Source organism: Pelodiscus sinensis, chromosome 17, assembly GCF_052426305.1.
Source record: "Pelodiscus sinensis isolate ZL-2025 chromosome 17, ASM5242630v1, whole genome shotgun sequence".
NCBI lineage: Eukaryota > Metazoa > Chordata > Testudines > Trionychidae > Pelodiscus > Pelodiscus sinensis.
The window spans coordinates 26650048-26672973 of NC_143068.1; the positions used below are offsets into that span (position 1 = coordinate 26650048).

General features: G+C 51.5%; 1 protein-coding gene across 4 annotated transcripts in view; it reads right to left on the reverse strand.

Moving 5' to 3' along the window:
• The window catches only part of SRC (SRC proto-oncogene, non-receptor tyrosine kinase), an 85975-nt gene that overhangs the window by 39247 nt on the left and 23802 nt on the right, over window positions 1-22926 (reverse strand). For 3 of the 4 annotated variants that reach the window (XM_075901306.2, XM_075901307.2, XM_089769719.1), the window contains exon 2: window positions 1053-1126. The gene's annotated coding sequence lies outside the window, so the exon portion shown is untranslated. Of the gene's footprint in view, window positions 1-1052; window positions 1127-7118; window positions 7697-22926 lie in introns of those variants that run through there. The other variant, XM_089769720.1, reaches the window with a different exon arrangement.

Consider the following 22926-nt stretch of genomic DNA (forward strand, 5'->3'; position numbering starts at 1 on the left):
GAAAAGCAGGCAGCATTCCCAGGCGCTTGCTCCTGCCTGATTAGACATGGTATATTAAGGTAGGCTTTTCCGCAGCTGGATTAGTACAGAAGGCAAGTTCAGGCTGGCAGGAACCTTCTTACAGGTTTCAGCTTAAGGGAAGAAATTGCACGGATGAGTTTGAGGTCATTGGTGGGATGAGTTTAAGGTCTCAGACAGAACTGAAGAGAACTAAAAGCATCGTGCCCCATTTAGTGCAGCCAGTGGTATCTGCTCTGGAGACAAACCAAACCATCTCCATGCATTATCCACATGTGGCAGGATTCAGCAATCTGTAGCTAGCTGGGATGAAATCTACTCACCTCAAGGTGCCTATTGCCTAGAGATCTCAGTGCCTCTAAGTCAGGGGTGTCCAAACTTTTTTCAAAGAGGGCCAGATTTGATGAAGTGAACATGCGTGAGGGCCGACCATTTTGCCTGACATTCTTTGAACCATTAAAATTAAATGCAAATTAACTATTTTATGCAAAGTTTATTGCAAACAGCATACTTTTCATTTCGTCACATGGATGACAAATCTAAACAGGTGTTAAATCACTCTGCCTTTCATATCTGAAGGCCAGATGAAAAAAAAAAATCCAGGAAGCTGAAATATATGTCAGGAACATTGTAAAGTACATTACATATTATTGGTAATAAAGATTGTCTGTCAACTTTTAAGTTCAAAAAATATGAACAGGAACATAACACCAAGTATACATGTTGTGTCCAAATATATTTATAACTGATTTAGACCAACTGACATTAACTGAGATTTTACAATGTATTCATCTCAATACATATGGATTCGTTGGGGGCCATAAAAGATAGATATTGCCAAATTACCTGGGGGGGGCCGTATTAAACCGGAACACGGGCCACAATTGGCCCGCGGGCCGGACTTTGGACATGCCTGCTCTAAGTGGAGAATTTTGCTTTCCCCTTACGATCTGTTGACTAGTCACTGGCAGAACCTTCAGACCCTCTTCTCCCCCACTGCTCAAAAAGAAGAAGAAGAAAAAAGGAGGTCTTACCTAGATCTGTCCAGCCACAGCCTTTCTATGGGGCAGCAGGGCCGCACAAAAAGTCACCTCAGCTCTTCAGGAATCTAAGACACAAGTAAAGGGAAAGGTTAGCCTCGAGTTCAACACATGGCTCACTCCATGTCCCCTAGGCAGGGACGCTGCCTGGCTGCCTTCCCAGCACAGATTGCCCCATGCTTGTGGTTTTCAGTACTCCAGATCAAGATCAGTTTCATGCCTCCTCCCTCCAACTGCCCAGTAAGGGTGGGGTGGGGGGCTTCCCATCTGGCCAAGAGGAGCACATGGGAAGGACTAATCAAAGCCGGCGAGGCTGTCTCCATCCTCTTCACTTTGTACCAGAGCTTTCTAGTGTGGCAAGTTTCTCAGACACACAGCCAGCCTCTGCTTCTCTGCTCTGTCAAGTGTAAAGAGGGGCAAGTCTCTGCTCCCCTTCATCAAATCAACAGGGGAAGGAAAGGGAGGAGGTTGGGGGAACTCCAAGGCTAACTGAGCTTGTGCCTGATCATGTCTGCTTGTGACAGAGCGTCGTCACCACAGTGCGAGATGCTGCTCCCCGCATGAGCTAAGCGGGCCTGCGTAGCATCCCAGAGCTGCTGCTTCTCTCCCCACTGGGATTGGGGATTTCAACTCAGACCCCCAACTAGCCACCCAGAACAGCCTGATCAGCCCTAAACAGATGTAGGGCAAGGACATCCCAATGCTTGTGAGAGATACTGCAAGTCCTGGCACCCAGAGAGAGCATAGGCACAGCACAGGTAGCAGGAGAGCACACAGGCCCAATACACCATCCGAAACATCCCCCAATCCTTGGCTGAACTGGAGGCTCCAGGCTTAACTGGTTTACACCACCTAGGTGTCATTTGCCAAGCATGCCCAGGTGGCTCAGCCACCACCCATTAACTTGGGCTCCTTTCAGCTGAATTTATTCTCATCTGAAAGCAAAACTTTGCAGAAGTGTCTTATGGACACGATCTCTGTCAATCACTTCTTTGCCACACAGGTCACGCCCCAGAGTGGTTATCAGCTGGAGTTTCGCCTTTGGCATTCCTCCTCTGACTACCAACAGGGACACAAGGCATTACAAAAATCCACCATGTCACTCATTTTGTGTGTCTACAGCAGCTTTCAGAGGATCTCCAAGCACCACCCACATCTTCAATCCACCGGGGTGGGGGGAAGTGTTTGAAGGAGGAAAAAAGAGATATACAGAAAACATTTGAGCTACCCTGAAATACAGCCACATCTGGACTGAATGCAGCAGCTATAACAAATCCTCAGCAATTTGAGACTCAGTGGAGATACACCACCACAAGATATTTGAAAGTTCAGGGGAAACTAGGACTAGAATTACTGGATTTGAGGTTTAGCTTGAGGATCCTCCTCACTCTTAAAGTGCTATGGGATTTTTTTTAATCACGAGAGATGGGATGATTTCACATTTCATCCAAATGACACCACCTGTATAAAGAAAAGGAGAGCAGGCAAAGCCATGAAGCGCCCGTGGTGTTAGCAATGGTGAGTGCATGAGGATAGATCAGTCACTGGTGTATTTACCACAGTGTCATCTAACCTGATCAGAGCTGGGGTCACAACGAAAGCCCTCCAGCAGTGCTACACACAAAGTTTTTAGAAAGAATCAGTATAAACAAACACCAAACAAGAGCGCATAGTGCTCCTGGTGGTCTAAGACTGCCTTCAAGATCTCAGCCCCTGCTTAGCTTGAGAACTAACAGGATCCCAAAACAAGGTGGTACGGAAAAGGCTAAAATTGTGGGTTTTTAAGAATTGTTCTGTTGCACTAGGGTGGATATGTAAAATGCATTTTATTGTCAGGATTTATGCAGACCCAGCCAGCTAAACGTCTCCTCCCTGTCCCACTGGTATTATGGCTGGCAGAGTCTGAATATATTGGTTAACATGCAGCAGATATGCTATAGTGCAGTTTGATATCCTTCCTTTCCCTGCCTAATAATTTTTAACGCTATTTTTAGTGAGGCTGATTGGGATGACAAGCAGCATTTGACTGACAGCTCTTTAAGACAGAGCAGTTTGTAATTTGTACTTGACTAATATTTGCTAGAAATAATTGCACAGCAGGACGCGTGGATTTCAAGTTACAGTCTCAACTCAGAATCGCAGCACATACAAATAAGATTCCCTTCCCACCTCCACACTCCACTGCATTTGACAGGTCTATCTATGGAGGCTGCATCCCTTGGCTCTGTCTGATTCAGTTAAAGCCACAGTGAAGTTCTGGAAAGGGAATCTTCCTAGTTCCCCTTTTTTTTAGCTGATGTGCAGTATCTTGTTTTAAAAGACAGTATTAGAGTTTCACTGTGTTGAGCAAAATGGTTGACTCGTCTGAACGTACTAAAAAAAATGGCTTGCGTTGATCAGTGCATCTGATCAGGTGAAATGCCACCAGCAAAGGAGATATTAAAAAAAAATCCATGCAAGCACAGAAGAAAAAGCATCTTAGGGAAAAGAGATGGACTATAGGTCTGCTTGGGAAGATACGCAAGGCAGTTACAATTCAGGCACAGGCACTGGACTGGGACTCTAAAGACCTGGTGTGAAGTCCTAGCCCCTTGGATCCCTTCATCCTGGGTTCTATTCCCATCTCTCAGAGGGGAAGCTGTGTTAGTTTGCATCCACAAAAACAAGGAGTCGTCCTGTCCTGTGGCACTTTAAAGACTAGCAGATTAATTTGGACATCATCTTTGGTGGGTAAAAGCCCATCTGACAAAGTGGGGGTTTTGCCCATGAGAGCTTATACCGAAATAAATCTGTTCATCTTCAAGTGCACCAGGACTCCTTACTGTATTCCCATCTCTCCCACTGATCTGCTGCGTGACCTCTGGCAAGTTACTTCACAGCAGTGTCCCGCCCCACTCCCTTTGTCTCTTGTCTGGATTATTAGCTCTTTGGGGCACCGGCTGTCCATCACCAAAGTCCATACAGTGCCTCTCCGTACTCCTGTGGTACACAGTATTACTAAGGGAGGGAGGCTGGCAAAGGATGGACAGAAAGAAACTAGAGGCAGTAACACCTCCCCCCAGCCCCAGCACGGCTACATGAGCAGATGACCCTTGCCTGCATTAGCTTTCTGTGGTCTCTTGCTCTTTGGTGTCAGCCACAGTAGGAAGTTCTCAGCAGAGCCCAGGCTAATTATTTTCAGGAGCTCACAGGAAGTGGAAATTAGGTGACCAGTGTTAGTGCCTCTGTACAAGGGGTGGGCACTAATTTTTGCCAGGGGGCTACTTCAAACATTTTTTAAGTAGCTCTGGGCCATCCAAGAAGGGGCGGGGCCTAAACAGGAAGGGGCGGGGCTACCCCACCCCCCAAACCACGATTGGTCGGGGGTGGGGGAGCCCCTTTGCCACCCCTTTCCACTAGGCACCCATGCCCTGGAAGAGGCTTGGCATGTTCCCCACCCCCAGGCCAATCAAGGTCTGGGGGCGGGGGAGCACGGGAACCCTCCTCTTGCTCTGCGAGGAGCATGTAGCTCTTTGAAGTGCCGCGGGCTCCTCGCAGGATGAGGGCAGGGCGAAGGAAGCTTCACATAGCTCCCCGGCCCTGATTGGCCTGGGGGCGGGGGAGCGCATGAAGCCTCCTCCACTCTTCTCCCCCCACCCTGCAAGCAGCGCACGGTGCTCCAAAGTGCCACGTGCTCCTGGCATGGTGGGAGGAGGCTTCATGCGCTCCCCTGCCCCCAAATCCTAATTGGCCTGGGGGCCGGGGAGCAGCAGGGCCTCTGCAGGCCGGATCCACCTGCTTGGTGGGCCAGATCCGGCCTTCAGAGGCCCTTTTGCCCACCTCTGCTCTATATCCTGGGTTAGATGGGAACCCAGAATTTCCCTCCCACTAGCGCTGCACTATCCACTCTTTACAGGTCAGGTTGGAAGTGTGGAAACAATTTTTGCACCATCCTGTCTGGGAATTTCAAGAAGTTATGGACTCTTCTCTTGGCTCAGGGGAAGCCAGTGTACAGGATATTGCTGCCTGCATTCGTAAGGTGCCAAGTGACAAAAGCCCATCCCAAGGTTTCAAAGCACTAGAAAGTTCTTTGCTTTTACAGAAGGGGAAACAGAGGCAGTAAAATGACTTGCCGAAGTTCATGCCCTACATCAGTGGCAGAGCTGGGCTCAGATCAGCACTCCAGGCCCTTGAATTCCAAACCCAGCACCTGCCCACCAGACCATGCCACAGGTGTAAGCTGATCCGTGCTGAAAGACCTCTAGTCTAATTAGAGACAGGTGATAGGAGGAACTGCACTGACAATGCACACAGGTCCCTAGCACCTTCCCCCAAAGACTCTTAAGCACTTCAATCTCTAATGGATTATTCACTACTATCAGGTTTAAGCACGAGCCCCATTTCCTCCAGAAATATACCAATGCACAGAGAGGTTAAGAGCAATGCTCCCTTTAATCTTTTCCATCCATGTGTGGAATAATTGTATGTGCACCAAGGCATGTGCAAATGTGCACCACCAATAGAAACCCAAAACCTAGCTGTAAGCACTCTGCTAATCAGCTGAGCAGCATATGAGTTTCTCCTGAGTGGCCATCCAAGTGCACAGCTGACAGGGAACACTGGTTAAGAGACTTGTCCAAGATAACAGCAAAGCAGTGATGGAAGCAAGATTAGAATGGGTGGTTGGCCAGCTCGTGTTTGTACTCCAACCAGCCAGCCTTGCTGACACCCTGCCTGGCATTAAGACATCAGAGCCTGCTTGGCCCAGTAGTGGCCGCTTACATCTTCTATTTAAGAGGCTGTTGGAGCGCAGGAGGCAAGCGAGATACCAAGTAGTGAAGGCATTTGTGATCCATAATATCTGCCTTTTCCTTGCAGCTTTGGAGCATTTTCCAGCAGCTAAGAGGAACGTTTCCCCGGTGTCCAGTGCCAGGTTTTCATCCCAGCTCTTTTTCCTCCATCCACTCCCCTCCGCCCACCCCAAGCTGTGGCACTGATTAAGACCAAACAGAGGGGAGGGAGCTGGAGGGGGAAGCTATGGATAAGCTGAGACAGGCAATTCCTGCCCTCAGGAGACCGAACAAGACAGACCTTAGCAAGTGGCCTCCCCCCCCCCCCCCCAAAGCAATTAAAAACAAGGCACTCAGCTGCATAATGCAGCTTGGTTCAGCTCATGGTGCTTAGACAGCTTTTCCTCCCGCCCTCCCCTGGGCTTCATCCCTGGCAAATCTGGAAAGCTGTGGGGTTGTTAATTGAAGGAGCCATGGGGTGTGAAAAGAAAGCGTTGGCATATGGAGAGTAAAAATTAGCTGTCTGGGAACACCTCCAGCCCTGGCCAGCGCTTTTTCTCCTTCTGAGAAGCCAGAAGCCCCGGGGTGGCTGGCATTTTGGTTTATGCTCTGTAACCCATCCCCACATTTGTGCTACAGAGAGTTCACGCATGTGGCACAGAGCCTCCCGCTACAGAGATAGGGGCATGGAGCTAGTGCCTGGATGGTGCGCTTGCCTAGACAGTGCGCTCCCCTCAGACTGAGTTACGACAGGCTACGGAGCCATGGTTAGCCCTGGAATGGGGAAAAGATGGGGGAGGGGGGAAAAGTTCTTGGAAGTATCGTGTATTGTGGCCGTGCATAGGACCCCAAGTGATGACCCAGGAGCAGACAGACTGCAGGTGAATGCAGACACAGGGGAACCTGAAAATTCTGGGGTACGGCATGCTGATGACAACTGTCACTGGTGGGGCAAGACCCTTCTGCTCCAAAGCAGAGCTCTTGCCACCTGAACCCAGGGGAATCTCCACTAGTTGGCAGCAGAATGGGGCCTATGGCAGAGTCAAGAAAGCAGCAGTCTGTACTTACATGCAACAGCATGTATTTAGCACAAGAGTAAGAGCTTGGCTAGGTGCCCACAGGCCTTATTCTATAGGACCTGCTGGAGAGAGAATTTCCATCCCAAGTTGAGAGCCACCCCGCAGTAGGGTGACAAAAGGGAGAGTTTTATAGCAGTTTATATCGAGCCAGGATCTCCCGCCCTGCTAACCAGGGAGTGGGGAAGGGGAAGAGAACGAACCCAGTGACTTACGTCTCCCTTGGCAGCGCAACGCTTCCACGGCTGCAGCCCAAGGAAATCCAGCTGCATTGAAGCCAGCCTGTCTCCTTGAGAGAGACTCGGCCGCCCACCGCTGGGGCGTAGAGAGGCTCCTTGTACCCAAATATCTCAAGGCTAGTGTGCTATCAGAGTGTGGCTTTTACAGCCTTCCAGACTGGTGAGGTGGGGGAAGGAAAGCAATCTCCGTTCTAGGAGGGATAAGGAGAGAGACAGATGCCCAACCCACACACCCACCATGTAACCAGACCAAGATCTGGAGATACCACATTCTTGTGTCTGTTACAGGAAAGCAGAGCTCTTGGGAAATAGCGGCATCTACAAAGCAGAAGTCCCGAAGCACTAGGAATGGTGGGGATCCGGCCCCCTAAAGGATGAGATCACGCTCCTCTCCTTAGGTTATGGACCTAGAGCAGTATGCGGATCCTAGGCAGAGCATGCAACCCCTTCTCACTATTGGCCTTCAGCCTGTGCAGAACTGAAGCTTCCTGCAAACCAAAAGGCCACAAACCAGGGTCACTTTCTATATGGGAACGAAGTGCAAAGGGATTGTTTCAATAAACAGTGCTTTCGTGCATCTGCTGCAGGCTGGGAAAGCACTGAGCAGCAGCAACAGCATGTGAAACCTCTGACCAGTGTCTTGCTGCTTTCATGGCTGCTGTTCAGAAGAACCCTACAGGCAATAACTGGGTCAGCTCCCACTCGGAAATAAACACCCAGCAACAGTGAAGCGGGCACTGGAGAAGACTCTCCAATGCTACTGCCTTACCACAGACACTGCCTTCTGCAGCAGTCAGAAGGTGGGGAGAAATGGGGAAACCCTCTGCACTCCTTGCTGGCCAAAAGGTTTTGGGGACTAAGCCAAGGAGATCAGGGAACAAGACCACTCTCAAGCTTTCCAGTTGTTGGGAGACAGTTTGTGGGGAGGAAGCTTTGGAGTTAGCACACATCAACTATCCCCAAAAAGGATGGAGCACCCAGTCCCGGGTCAAAGGTCAGCAACCTGGTAAGAACCAGAGCATCTCCCTCTTTCCCGGAACTTTTTTTGTGAGGGGCAGGAGAGCAAAGGGAGACTTCTCACAAGGGCGGCGATGGCCTCCGGAGAGAGCTGGCTGGGAACTTGACAAACCCTCTTCACTGAAAAATGTCAGTTCCTTGACACTGAAACTGACCATGTTTCACTGCCAACCAGGTGACTCAAACCTTTTGGAAAGAGCTTCCAGATGGTCGGGATGGGGGGGAGTTCTGACAGTTTCCAACCAGCTTGTTTTTCCAGTCAATGACCTTTTGTTTTGGAACTTCAGTAAATGAGACTTCCAACAACATTTAAAAAGATGTTTTTATTGATCCAAATTAAAAACTTATTTTTGGATTTTCAGTGAGAGGTTGGGATTTACAGGCAGTCCCCTACGTACAAGATAGGGACTGTAGGTTTGTTCTTAAGTTGAATCTGTATGTAAGTCGGAACTGGCATCCAGATTCAGCCGCTGCTGAAACTGATCAGTTTCAACAGCGGCTGAATCTGTACACCAGTTCCGACTTACATACAGATTCAACTTAAGAACCCCAGGCGTCCCCAAGTCAGCTGCTGCTGAAACTGATCAGCAGCTGATTCCAGGAAGCCCAGAGCAACTCTGCCTCCGGCTTCCTGTAGTCAGCCGCTGGTCAGTTTCAGCAGCGGCTGACTTGGGGACGCCTGGGGCAGAGTAGCTCGGGTGCTGCTGGGTTGGTCCAGTAGCGCGGCCACTCCTCGGCGCTACTGGACCAACCCAGCAGCACCCCAGCTGCTCTGCCCCAGGCGTCCTGATTCAGCCGCTGCTGAAACTGATCAGCAGCGGCTGAATCAGGACTCCTGGGGCAGAGCAGCTGGGGTGCTGCCGGGTTGGTCCAGTAGCACCAAGGAGCGGTGATGCGGGACCAACCGGCAGCGCCCCACTTGCTCTACCACAGGCCCCGGGCTTTGCTCCACGTCTCCCTGGTCTGCTGGGGGGGGGCACTAGCTGTGTCCCCCCCCAGCAGACCAGGGAGACTCAGAGCAAAGCGGCGGAGGACCCGGGCTGGAAGCGCCGCGGGTCCGGCCCCAGGTCCTCCGCGGCTTTGCTCCCCGTCTCCCTGGTCTGCTGGCTCCTCCAGCAGACCAGGGAGACGGGGAGCAGCTTTTCTCTCCCCGGAGGAGGCGGGTGGCGGGACCAGGTGTCCCGCCGCTCCAGTCCTCCGGGGCAAGAAAATCCCCGTTCGTAACTGCGGATCCGACATAAGTCGGGTCCTCGTAACTCGGGGACTGCCTGTAGTTCCAAATGTGGATGGTTTCAGATAAATCACAAGATGTTCACAGGATGGACTGTAGGCTCTGGCTAACCATATCAGCATCAGCTCTCTGGTGGCTGGTACGAGTTGAGCACTGATCAGATGGTGGTATTAAGTCACATGCTGCAACACCAGCATTAGAGCAGCTGCATCCTCCTCTCTCCCCATCCCTGGAATCAGAGGTAGGGAAGAGAAGAGTGTGCATGGCTGTTAGATAGGCCCTGTTCAGAGCCTAACTCTGAAGGCAAGTTCAGTTGGTTAAACCAAGACAGGCCTTCCCCTGCAACAGTTTGTAAGATCAGAGGTTCATAAAATGCATTTGCCTCATGCCAGACTGAGGCTATGTCTACAACGGGAAGGTTTGGCGACAAAAGTGCTGTCAACATACAAAAGTTGTCAAAAGTGAAGAACAGTCAAACCATTTTTTTCTGCTTCCTGTTGTCCACATTTCATGGCCACATCGCTAGCAGCCTGTAGACAGACAGAGCAGAGCAATGTGGGTAAACATCCCACAGTGCAGTGTTGTGGAAAAGCAGAGCCGATCCCTGCACTTCTTGGGGTTCCATTGTAGCTCTGTGAGCTCTCCATGCTGAGGAACGTCAAAGCAGCATAACAGTCTCTCCAGCCCTTCCCTTGCAGCAGCAGTCTGCCTACCGCTGTGTTCCTAGCAGGGCAGAACAGGAGCCTTCCAATGATTTGTTCTTTGTTTGTTCCCCATACACAGCAGCTCATTCAGCTGTCAAGACACTCCCTACCCCCCCCCCCACAAGCTTTGAAAGGACAAGGGTGCATGCCTGCAGGGCAGCAGAGTTCACAAAACACTGAACACAGCCATCAGGGCAAGCATTGTGGGATATTGGCAGAAGCCAGTTCACTCGGCAAAACAAAGAGCAGAGTCCACACTGGCTCTTTCTCGACAATAAAAGAAGAGAAAAGACAAAAGTCTCTTGTAGGGGTAGAAATCGTTTGTTGCCAAAACTGGGTGTTTTTCCTGACAAAAAAGTTGCATTGCAGTGTAAACGTTCTAACTGTTTTGTTGTCAAAAAGCAGTTTTTGGCGACAAAATGTGCCAGTGTAAACAAGCCCTAGGAAGTGGAACTTTTAGGCTGACAAGAACAGAAGAGACTATGTCCACGTCTACTAGGGATGTCGGAGTATGACCAACTAATTATTTAGCCAATAAGCTGATGCTTATTAGTTAATGGTGTCAGTTACACTCAGCTGGCTCCTGGGGAGGCAGCTTCCCGGAGGGGCGGAGCTGGAAGTCCCTGCCAGCCTGGCTCCTGGGGGGTGGGGAAGCTTTTCTGCAGCAGGGAAGCTGTCTCCCCGGGAACCGGGCTGACCGGGGCTGTTGACCCTGCTACCAGGGAGGCTTTGCTGCGGGCTCTGCAGTATAAAGCAGTATTTAAGCTTTATACGGCAGAGCCTTCAGCATGCAACTGTGTACCTGCTCAGATTCTCAGTGTTTACATGGTTACTCATTTAACCAACTTTTAACATCCCTAACGTCTACACTACGAGTGCTATACAGACAGTTCCAGCATCGCAGAAGGGGGTTTTACTGTCAGTGTAAGTAATTCATTTCCCCTAGTGGATCAATTCTTCCATTGATCTTGCCGCAGCTACACGGGTGCCCCAGGCAGCAGAGCAGGGGTGTGAATTTCCTCACCCCCTAGAACAATGTAATAACATTGATCTAAATTCTAAAGTGCAGTCCAGGTCTCCATGCAAGAGCGCGCTAAAAGTACAAATCACATAGCAAAGTCGGAGGCAACAGAGGTTGGGAACAAACAAGAATTTTTGGGGGCATGTGGCAAATTGTATTCCTCAGCCACACTCTCAAAATGCAAGGACTGTATCGGAGAGTTCCAAAGGTTGCCTGGTTGATTTCCATCTATTCCATCTCTAAACCTTAAACTTTTGCCTTTTGGGTGCCAGTCCTCACAGAAGAGAGAACTGCACCGAGCAAATCTAGCCTGTCAGAGTAGAACATGCGGATTTCAGACTGCAGGTGAGTATGGCACTAGGCACTTGACTATCTTCCACATCTCCACCCCAGATAATATGCTACGTAAAGAAGAGAAATCCTGGCTGCCCCACACACTGCCTGAAGACACACAGACACGCGAGTCCTCAGCAGGCTTTGTGCTATACACAGAGCAAGAAGCAGACACTTCCAGTGCTAGTAGGGATACATTCCACTTGACCCACACTGCTGTAGTACGATGACATTATCTGAATGCTCTTGGTCACTAGTCCACCTCTAAACAACTTCCCACTTTGCCTTCCCTGAAGTGTCCAGTTGCCATTTTGTGCTCCCCACACTCCCTGCATATGCCTAGAATCCCACACACACGAGCACGCAGGTCTCACCATTTTCCATGCTGGATGCAGTACAATGCACTAGAGATGTTAACATGGGCTATTTTTGTAAACGTGTAACCACTAACATTTTCAGCAGTTACATGTTTACACACAGGGGGCACCAGTTCCCCAGAGAGCACCAGTTCCCGCCTGCTGCTCCTCCACTCTGCGCTGCTGCCTCTGTATCAGAGGCAGCAGTGCAGAGGGCAGGTGGTTCCATGGGAGCTGGTACACATAGGGAGCCAATTTCCAGCCCCATTCCCTGATGCAGAGGCAACATTAACTTGCTGCCGGGAACTTGGGAGATCTGGTTTAATTACGAGTTCCACCACAGACTTCCTTTGTTGCCTTGGACAAGTCACTTAGTCTCAATGCCTCAGTTTCCCCAAATGCTGCCTGCCTCCTGGGGTGTTGCAAGGGTAACTGCATTACAGTTTGTAAGGTGCTGAGGAACTATGGTGATAGAGGCGACATAAATACCACAGAGAAGATCATGTTGTCTCACCAGGCACACAGGCCGGATGCGATTCCACTCTGACCTCATCACCTGACTGGCAGGGATGTAAATCCGTGCCAAAAAACCTTAGGAACCAGGCCATGATAATTAGTCCAAATAATTCATGAGTCAGGCCCCAAAACACCACACGGCGTTTAAAAGAGGAGTTGGTTCTTTCTGTGCACATGACTGGCTCAGACCCAATGGCACTCAGGGCACACACGGGCTTTTCTCTACAACCATAATGGGCTAGCAACGTCCTTTTTTCCAAATGCAAAGTGATCTGGTGAGACTCCAGGAGCTATGACTTTAAGAACACCAAACCATCTATCGCAAGGCTCACGTAGTCATAACACCGGGCTTAAACAGCCACGTTTCTTTGAAGCCTGTGCTGCTGCCTGCTTTCAGTAATGCTTGGCCATTACCTAGCAAAGACCCGAGTGGAAGAACCCCCACTCTTTACTCATCCATGTTCCTTTCCTCCCCCTCCCTCTTAATCCAGCTAAAATGTCTCCAAAATAAAACAAAGAAGACAGGATTGGGGGGGGGGGGGGGAAGAAATATGGTAAATCATGCTCCTGTAACCATCTCACCTCCCACAGGACCAGCCTAGTGTATTCAAGGGCCAGCCCCACCCACCAATCCTGTCAGCTCCTGTTAAATTTAAAACCATCTTAATTAAAACTACACAGTCAAAGCTAACAAGGGCCAGTGGGTCACAGAAAGGAAAGGGATAATTAAATTACTAAGCAAATTCACTCCATCTCCTCCCCCATGGAGGTAGAAAGAGGGGCATTCAGAAATGGGAAGGAATTAAATGCCTTAAAAAGACTGAAAAATGAATCAAGGAGTTGTGGATGCTTTATCTGACTAAGCAAACCCAGAGCACAAACACACTCAAATAGCATAGTCAGGCAGCAACAGATTGGAATTTTCCTTTATGGCATGAGCATGTGTCGTCCGTCTTCATAGGTTCTGGCCAAGCCTAGCAATTATTTTGGCTTGTCAAGTAAGTTGGGAAACTACTTGCCTAGGCAGGCAGGATTCCATGTAAGTTATCTGTAAACACCCAGCACCAACTGCAGTTGGCAGAGACCCAAGTGAAAACAGGAGGCAGAGAAACACGCTATCATAGTCTGGAGGAGTGTTCCTTTCCCAGCAGGAACCTGTGGAATGAGACACCCAAAGCATGGGCCAGGTGTGCCAGACTCGGTGGGAGAGGGTTTTATGTAGTACTGCCAAGCCCATGCTCGCAAAGCTTCTCAGCCCAGACCCTAAAGATTGTGACATTTAAACTACCTAGAAGGGAAGGGGGGGAGGGGTCTTTCTGTTTTTTTGAGCCCTTAGAGGTGAGAAACCTAGAACCAGAGGGCTAGAAGGGACCACAAGGGGCATTTAGTCTAGCCCCCTGCCAAGATGCAGGATTTGGTGGATCATTCTAACCCAGCAGTGGCCACCCCATGGCTTGCTCTGATCAGCCGGTCTCACGGCCAGGCCGCTCTGAGCCACATGCGTGCTCAAGGCCCATGCCGTTCTGCTCACGGTCCCCAGCACACTACGTCATATCCTGCACATGCAGGCTGGGTCGCACTCACGCACGTGCTAGCAGCTGGCCGCTGAGCGCAGGTGGCGGCAGCGGCTCCGTCTTCAGGTGCAGTGGCGGCTCTGGGACCTGGGCATAAGGTGGGGGGGAGGGGAAGAGGGAGATGCCTGGCTCTGGAGGAGGGGAGGGGCGAGGGATCAGGTGTGTGTGTGGGGGGGGGGGGGTTCACATGGCATCCCAGCCAGCACATGCTCAAAGCCGGACACTCAGCGCACGCCCCAGCACCTGGAGGGAGACGCATGTGGCGGTAGCAGAGGCTCTGGCTCCAGGACCCAGGCATAAGGCTGGGGGAGAGGGGGATTGGGTTAGAGTAGGGAAGGGAGCAGGAATCCCAGTACTGCATGTCAGCTCTAACTTCTCAGGAAGAACGTGGCTGTCATGGGGAGCAGAGGAAGAGCACGCACTTCCTGAGAAGTTGGAGCTGGCATGCAGTCCCGGGACTCCTACACCCACACCCACACCCCCAGCACAGGCAAGCAGCAGGGGGAAGGAAGTCACCAGCCGAGCAACAGACCCGGTGTTTCAGGAAGTGTGCCAGCTGTTTATGGGAGGGGAAGGGAGGAGAGGGGAGGGGAAGAGCAGCCCGTGCACTTCCTGAGACCCAGGATCCCCAGGTACCAGCCAAACTGTTCCTGTCCCCTCCCCCGGCCAGACCCCCCGCCACCAGAACCCTGCTACCTGCCCCAGCACCCACCAGCACAGTTGGGGCCACATTAGTGAGGCTTGGGTTTTTTTGCAGGGATTGTTTTTTGCATCTCACTTGTAACCCCGACTGACTTTTCTGTGGGTCAGTGACCCCTGACTCAAAACAGGTTCTCTGCCCCTTTCATAAATAAAGACAATGCTGAAACATGTTGTGTTTGACATAATATTTTATTTAAAAATGAAGCCTGGCCAACAAGCCCCCAATTGGGCCCAATTCCCCATCTGGATGCAACATCATAACACTCCTGCACACACACCCTGACCGCAAACCTGAGCCTATCATACACTGGAGCCCCCTGTCCTGAGCCTCTCATCCCCAAACACCTGCACCCCCACAACACCAGTCTTCTGTCACAACACTCCTGCACCATCCACACACTGCAAATCTGTGTCCTGAGCCCATCATACTCCCAGCCTCCCTGCCCTGAGCCCCTCATGCACCCCAGCCCCAACTCCTGTACCCTCACAGCCACAAGCCTGCGGCTTGCTCAGCACCCCAACCCTCCACCTGACCCCAACACTGTCCAGCCTGGAGACCCTCCCTGGAATGATGTACCAGCACCTATTTTCCCCCAGCGCCGCTGCTTTTTTTTTTTTTTTTTGGCTCTTTGCACTCTGTCCACCGCTATTTTGGCTCTTCGTCTCTAACGGGTTGGCCACCCCTGCTCTAACCCATCCCAGACAGATGGCTCCAGCCTCCTTTGGAAAGCCTCCAGTGAAGGAGCTTCCATGACTTCCCTGGGCAGTTGGCTCCAAGGTCACACAGGCAATGGGAGGGGCAGGTTCCCCCCCAAATGCCATGGGCAGGAGGGGCAAGGGACCAGCCAGTAGCCAACAAGGGAGACCAGCGGGAGGGTGTGTCTAGTGCCCACAGCAGGGGACCACCCCCTGCCAGGCTCACTGCCAGCTGCAGGGCAAGCGGAGGAATGGCCCTGGCTCGCTGTGCTCCTCCGGCCACACTGCTTGGGGCAGGACCACCCCACACGCACCCCTGGGAAGTGGCACCATGAGGCTGAAGGCACAGAGCACCGCTTGCCTCACTGCTGCTGGTGAGTGCGGAGGGGAGGGCAGCCCCCTACCACCGGCCTTGCTAGTGCCCAGGGCCACATAGCTCCGGAGAATGAAAAGAGGCGGGGCAGGGATGGAGCAGAGGTGGGACCTGGGGTGGAGTGGGGGGTTAGTCCAGCTCTTCCTCTGGCTGGGGGGGAGGGGCATGTGACTGGTGACCCCCCCCCCCCCGCCCCGACACTCTCTTTCATCAGTTGCCCCTGCCATGCTATGTTTTTCAAGCTTTACTCTACAACAATGCCGACTAGAATATTTAGGGTTTTTTTTTTCCTTTTGGGAGGTGAGGTGGTATCAAGAATCTCATACCCCATGACTCCTGGATCTGGGGGTTTACAAAACACATTCGCTCTCCCCCTGGCAATGAAAGTCAGAAGAGTTGGCAATAATGGCTCATGTCCAAACCCATCCGGACTCCTACAGGTGGTTTCAACAAGCTGTGGCACCGCGATGGAGTTCACCTGAAATCTACATTCAACTCTGCAGCCTAAATGTTCAGAGTTGTGGGGGCCTACGTTGAGCCCCTTTAAGTAGGGACCAAATTTTCAGAAATCCCTTGGCATAGGCCTACCAAATTCCCCAAAAGAGGACACAGGACAAGCCACAGGGCAAGGCGGTTGCCTTGGGGCCAGTGTATTCAGGGTCCTGTGCTACCCAGCTGCTCCGCGCAGCCGCTGTCAGCATTCCGCCTTGGGCCCCGCAAGCTCTTTGGCCGGGCCCAAGAGGACACAGTGATGGGCAGGATATCCGCAGCCTCCCTCTCAAGGTGGGGCGAGTGTCACTCCCAGTCAGCAACAGAGCAGCTGATGCAGGTCCAGGATGCAGAAACAGCTGTCTGTCAGAGCCATCCTGCCTCTACTTCTCCCCAGTGCCAGGAGCCAGGGCCTGGTGGGGGGGGGGGGGGGGGGGGAGGGAGGGGGGAAGAGTAGGATCTAGCAGCTGCAGATGCAGGGGAGGAACCAAATCTGGGCCATTTGTAAACTTTTTGCAGCATCTGCTTGCAAAAATCCCAGACACCGCCTCTTATTTGAAAAATCCACCCAGACAGGGGATTGCAAAGGCAATGTCCAGGAAAACCTGTACGTATGGTACTCCTACCCAAGCACTCTGCCTCTGGAGAAATCAAGCCTCTTCAAAAAGGAACCTTTCAGCCAGCTGAATAAGCCCAGACCTGAAGGGCTAATGGAAGCAGCTGTGGACCTCCTTAGCCAGAGAGCTAGATAAGGCAGCCAGAGGGGAAGCGGAAGGGGAGAAGCTAGAGGGAGGCTGAGTGTGCGCACCCCAGCCCGGAGAAGGTAGACGAGTTAGCTGCTGCAAGTAGAAGGTGGTGGGAAGCTGGCACAAACAACGAAAAGGCACGGATGGGGTGACTGCACCAGAGAGGGTCTCCTGGTGATTTGTAGCTGAAGAAGGGGTCCCAGGGCAGGGGGCCTGGGCAAGAACCTTGCCACAAGTATTATAAAGAAAGCTGTGATTCGTTCTCAGAGTCCAAGACTTTCCATGACTTCTGCAGTAGCTGAATCTAGGGGCAGTGGCCCCAGGGCTAACTGCTTGGGTGCCCCACAGCCAGCCGCACTAGCTGCTGCTGGAACGAACCAGGGCCATCTGCTCTGTCAGGACCCAGGGCCAGCTGCACCCACTGCTGCTCGGGAGGCTGCTCCAGGACGCAACGGTGCCTGGGCAGCCCTGAGGAGCATCTGAGCAACAGCAGTTTCAGGGCACATGGAGCAGCAGCCCCCGGGGCGCCTGGCGGTCTATCTTGGGAGCGGCTGGGGGGTGTCAACCCCCAGCACTGGAGCAGGGCCCACCCCCATAGGGGCTCCCCAGCACAGCAGGGCCCCAGAAGTAAAGATGTAACTAGGAACAATTTTGGTTTAAAAAAAAATAATTACTGAGCGTAAATTTTTATTCCTTGCGTGTGACCTGCCCTGACTTTTAAATCGTAGCCTTATTCCCACACATGCCAAGGAGTGCCATGTAACCATGGGAGTAGTTGCTGTGCTCAGCTGATTGCACTTCTCCAATGGGTGAGCTCACAACTACACAGTGGTAGCAGAACGCTGGGTGAGAGGCCTTGTCACAACGAGCATGCATGTTGGCATGGCCAGGGCTATCCCCCGATGGCAAACACAGCCTTATGTATCACCCTGGGGATTGAGACATAATCTGGAGTGACAAGGGGCTGAGTCCCATCCTCAGACACCTGACTCACCCGCTTTCTAAACAGGCCTGGCCCAGACTTGCCCATCCCTCTTTGTACTTCATGCCACATTCAGCAATAAGGGAAAAAATAAAAGTGCCAAATCTCTTAAGTGCATAAATGCAATTACCCCCCAAAACTCGGGGGTGAGGGAGAGAAATCACCCGCACCCTCAGATTATTCCTAGAGGTGCAGAAAGCCAGCCAGATGTTCATGATACCCCCATTAATGCTACAGGCCCATCTAGCCAGTCTCGCTACACCGGAGAGCAACCTACAGGCTGCTGACAGTGGTTGTCAGCCACATACAGCCTGCTTGGCCAGTCCTTCAAGTGGGTGCTGAAAGCAGTCTCCATCGTGATTGTCGGCAACCAATCCCTTCTCAGAAAGCGCCAACCATCACAACACAAAGCATATTAAAGAGCCCATCCACGCTGGTCCCTGAACCATTTTCTACATTTGAGGGGGGAATACCACAAGGGGAGTCTTTGCTAATGAATAGTCAAGACCTGCTACACACACAGGGCATGGAGCCACCGGGGATGTCTTTTGGCAGATAGCTACTCAGCTCTAATGGAAGCTTTCCATGTTGTGTTGGTCTTGCTCTGGGATTTGAACTCAGGTCTGTAGAAGCAGGGGAATCCACTTTGTTTCTCTCTCCCATCTAAGGAGAAACACTGCTAGTCTGCAGTGCTGTTCCAGTCACCACACAGAACTGCTGTTCATCTCTCCCTTGCCCACACCCTTTCGAAGCCGCCCTCTTGCCGCTGAGCGTGCCCGGGCGCAGATTAGCCACCACAGGCGATTCCATGGCAGCTAGAGAACAAGCCTAATTTGCTTCCAACATACGTGAGAATCTTCAACCCTCTCCTGAGCTCCCCTCCTCCAACGTAAGAGCCACCAGACAAATGGTCCATCCAGCTCAGTACCCTTCCTTCTGACAGAGGCTGGTGCAGGAAGTTTCAGAAGCAAAGAACAGAACTGAGCAATAGAGTGATCCAGCCCTGTCATCCAATCCCAGTTTTGGTGCTCAGAGGCTAGGAACACTCAGACTGTAGGGCTGATCCCTGAGCATCTTGGCTTAATAATCATCAAAGAACCAATTTTCTACAACCTTATCTGCTTCTCTTTTGAGCCCTTTGGCCTTCACAACACCCCACAACAAAGAGTTGCACATGCCGCCCATGCATTGTGTGGAGAAGTATTTCCTTAGATTTGTTTTAAACCTGTGGTCTGTTAATTTCATCAGGTGATCTCTGGATCTCGTGTTATGTGAAGGGGTAAATAATTCCTGGTTCACTTTCTCCACCCTATTCACATGGTTTTATAGATCTCTATCACATTCCCTCTTGGTCATCTCTTTTCCAAGTCTTTTTAAACTTTCCTTACAGGATAGCAGTTCCATACCACTAACTCATTTGTTGCCCTTCTGTGCACTTTTCCCAATTCAAATATATCTTTTTGAGATGTGGCAACCAGAAACGCATGCAGCATTTATGATATGGGTGTACCATGGATTTACACTGTGGCCTCATGATATTTTTTGTCTCATTAGTCATCCCTTTCCCAAGAGTTCCTAACAGTGTTTGCTTGTTTGACTTTTGTTGCATATGGAATGGGTGTTTTCAGAAAACTATCCACAATTCACTCCAATAGCTCCGTCTTGAGCAGTAACAGTTAATTAGATGCCATCAATTGGATGTGTAGTTGGAATTAGGTTTTCCTAATGTGCATTACTTTGTACTTAACATGGAACTTTGTCTGCCATTTGGTGCCCTGTCACCCAGTTTAGTGAACTCTCCTTTTGACTCTTTGCAGTCAGCTTTGGACTCGGCTGTGTTGACTACGTTTTCCACCTCACTGCTCACCCCCTTTTCCAGATTATTTAAGAATAGGTTTAACAGCACTCATCCCAGTACAGCTCCTTTGGCAACTCTGCTATTTACTTCTCTCCACTCTGAAAACTGACCATTTATTCCTATCCTTTGTTTCTGTCTTTTAACTGGTGAATGATCGGTGAGAGGACCTTCCTTTTTATCCCATGACTGCTCTGTTTGCTTAAGTGCCTTTGGTGAGGCACCCTGTACAAGTTTTCTGAAAGTTCAAGTATGCTATATCCACAGGATCTCCTTTATCTATATGCTTGAGGATTCCCTCAGAGAGCTCTCAGATTGGCTTGGTGAGGTACGAATTCCCTTTATAAAAGTTATGTTGACTCTTCCAACATACCATGCTCATCTGTGTGGCAGATAAATCTGTTTTTCACTGTAATTTCAACCAATTTGCCTGCCTGTAACTGACAGAATCACCTCCGGAATATTCTTTTTTAAACAACAACAACAAACACCCGGCATTACATGAGCAGTCCTTCAATCAGCTGGTACAGAGACTGAAGCGGTCGCAGTTGATAGTTCTGCAATTTCATGACAGCTTCTTCAGGACTCCTGGGTGAATCCCATCTGGTCCTGGTGACTTATTACTGTTGAATTTATCTCCTTTCAACAGAATTCAGAGGCACAGATGGATGGAACACTGGGGCTACATCAGGGGTGGACAAAATACAGCTCGCGGGCCAGATATTTTGCCAAATATTTTAAGCCAGCCTGCTGCAGCCCAGGAGGACCCTCATGCAGGCTCCTTGCCTGCCATGGTCCCACATGCTGCTTAAAGCAGCTGGCTGCCAGGTCTTGCGTATGTGTCTCTGTGCAGCTTGCCCATTGGGGGAAAGGAGCTCACTGCACACTACCCTCACCCCGAAGACAAACAATCCTCACAGCCCTGGCCAATTGGAGCTGCAGGGCTGGGGGGCACTTGCAGCATGCCAAGACCTGCAGCCCCACTCTCCCCAAGGGGCACATAGACAGAGACACCCACGCTGGTCCCAGTAGCCAGCCACTTTGAGGGGCGTGGGGGGCCAAAGCAGGCAGGTAGCCTGTCCGAGGGTGTGGCTGGGCTGCTGGCCACAAGCTGTCTATGGGGAGCACCTGCCCTTCTGTAACCCTGCCCAAGGTCACAACCCCCTTCTGCACCCCCCTATGTCATGACCCCCCTTCTGAACTCAACTCCCCTCCCAGACCCTGCACCCCAATCCCCTGCCCCAAGTCATAATCCCCCCTTAACATAAACTTGCTCCCAGACCCCACACCCTCTCCTGCACCCCAACCCCTTACCTGAGCTCCCTCCTGCACCCAACCTCCATCCCAGACCCACAATGTCTCCATTAATATAGAAAAGTGTAACCCATGATCACGTACCAAATTCTTGGAGTGCTCCCCCCCCATCAAAAATTATCGCCCACCTCTGGGCTAAAGAGCAATGAACTAGTGGAAGCCAGGCCCTTGTGCCCCTCAACAGCCCTTTGAATGCAGCCTGGGCACTTAGCAATGGATTTTGAAGGGCGAAGAGAGGCCCCTGCGGGCTCTATGAGCCATGGTGCTAGGACTGAGCCCCTCGCACTGGGTGAGGGCCCAGCCGGTGATCACTAAAGGGAACCCAAGGAGCTGGCTGTAACCTTGGCAGAGATGCCTCCTCTGCTGGGGGAGAGGCCATAAACTCTACCCAGCTGTCACAGGTCAGGCATCCTAAGCAGGCAGATGCCACTGAACCGCCCTTTGGGTGATAAGGTAGAGACTGCGTATCTCCCCCTCGGGGGGGGGGGGGGGGGGGTTGTGTGCTGGTGAAGCCAGTCTAGGCAAAGTGCACCCAGCCAGGCAAGCTCTCAGTAGACACAGCTAATCTAACCCACCCAACACCCCCGGAGAGCCAGACAGCTAGAGTCACCTGCCCTGGGAAGATGAAGAGTAGGTGAGGAGGCTGTACTAGGGAGTGAGAAGCTACTGGGCACAGATAGGAGGAAGGGGGGAGAATTTCCCCCCCCATCTCCAAGCTTAGGGGGTCTCTGAGATTGACCAAGGAAGGAGGCACAGCCATAAGCTTTGCTCAGAGCTCCAGGTTTGGACCCTGACTGAACAATTTCAACATGAAGGCAAGTGAAACCTGGCTACCTTGGCCAAGCCAGGAGTACAGATGTGAAAGGCCAATTGGTGAGATCACCCTGAACGGGTCATTCTCACCAGTTCTGGTTAATTAGGAACCAGTGGGGGATGGAGCAGTTCCCTGGTTGCTATGGGCTGGAGGCAGTTTCAGCTCCGCAGGGGACCCACCATGGATGAGGGGTCCAGCTGCCTGTAGGCAGGGGCTGCTCTGGCTGGGGCTGGAAGCCAGAATTATATAACCGGTAAACTGGGATTCTACGGCTTTAGCCAGGAGTTCTCTCAGGGTTCTGAAGTGAAACCTGCCAGCCAGCCCTGTGTCCCACAAGGATCAGGGGACCCAACGCCAAACTAAGGTAGCTCCGCCTGCCTCGGGGCGTTCTGAAGCAGCCCCAGTTTCCTGCAGTTCGCTATGAAAACATTTTGCAGGGCTCTCTTCACAGCCCGGCTGCCTGGCCAGCAAAGTGACGTTTGAGGAGCATCATCGCAGGAGACGGGCGCTAACAGCCAGGAGCGGGAAGCTATAAACGTGCCTAAGAGCAGCTCTGGAAGGCCGGGCACAGAAGCTCTCCATTCAGACCACCAGGAGCACAGGCACCTGATGAAAAGCAGGGGGCCCTGCACTCAGGGTCCTCTCGTGCAGCTCTATTTAGAAAAGCCTCCATTTTGTTCTTGTTTCTCTTCTAGCTATTCCCTTCCCCCCAGTTTTTGTCTTCCTCACCATGAGTTCCCACTCCCCACAAGGGCCTGCCCAGTTCCTCACACACCTCACGCATAGGGTGCAAACCAGTAAAGCCAACGATGCCACAAGCTCTCCAGGAAGAACAAGAGTGACAGGAGCACACACAAACCCAGAGAAAAGGCAGGAAATGTGACCTGGGGCCTCCCGTTCCAGTGACATGGTGGTTGCTGCAACATCATTAGTCCAGTGCCAGAGGGAAGGGTTGAGGGCAGATGGCTTTAGAGCTAACCCAATGGGTGGTGATTTGGACAGAGGAGTTTCACCTTTGCTCCAAGTTCCAACCCCTTTGCACTAGGTGAAAGGGCTAGAAA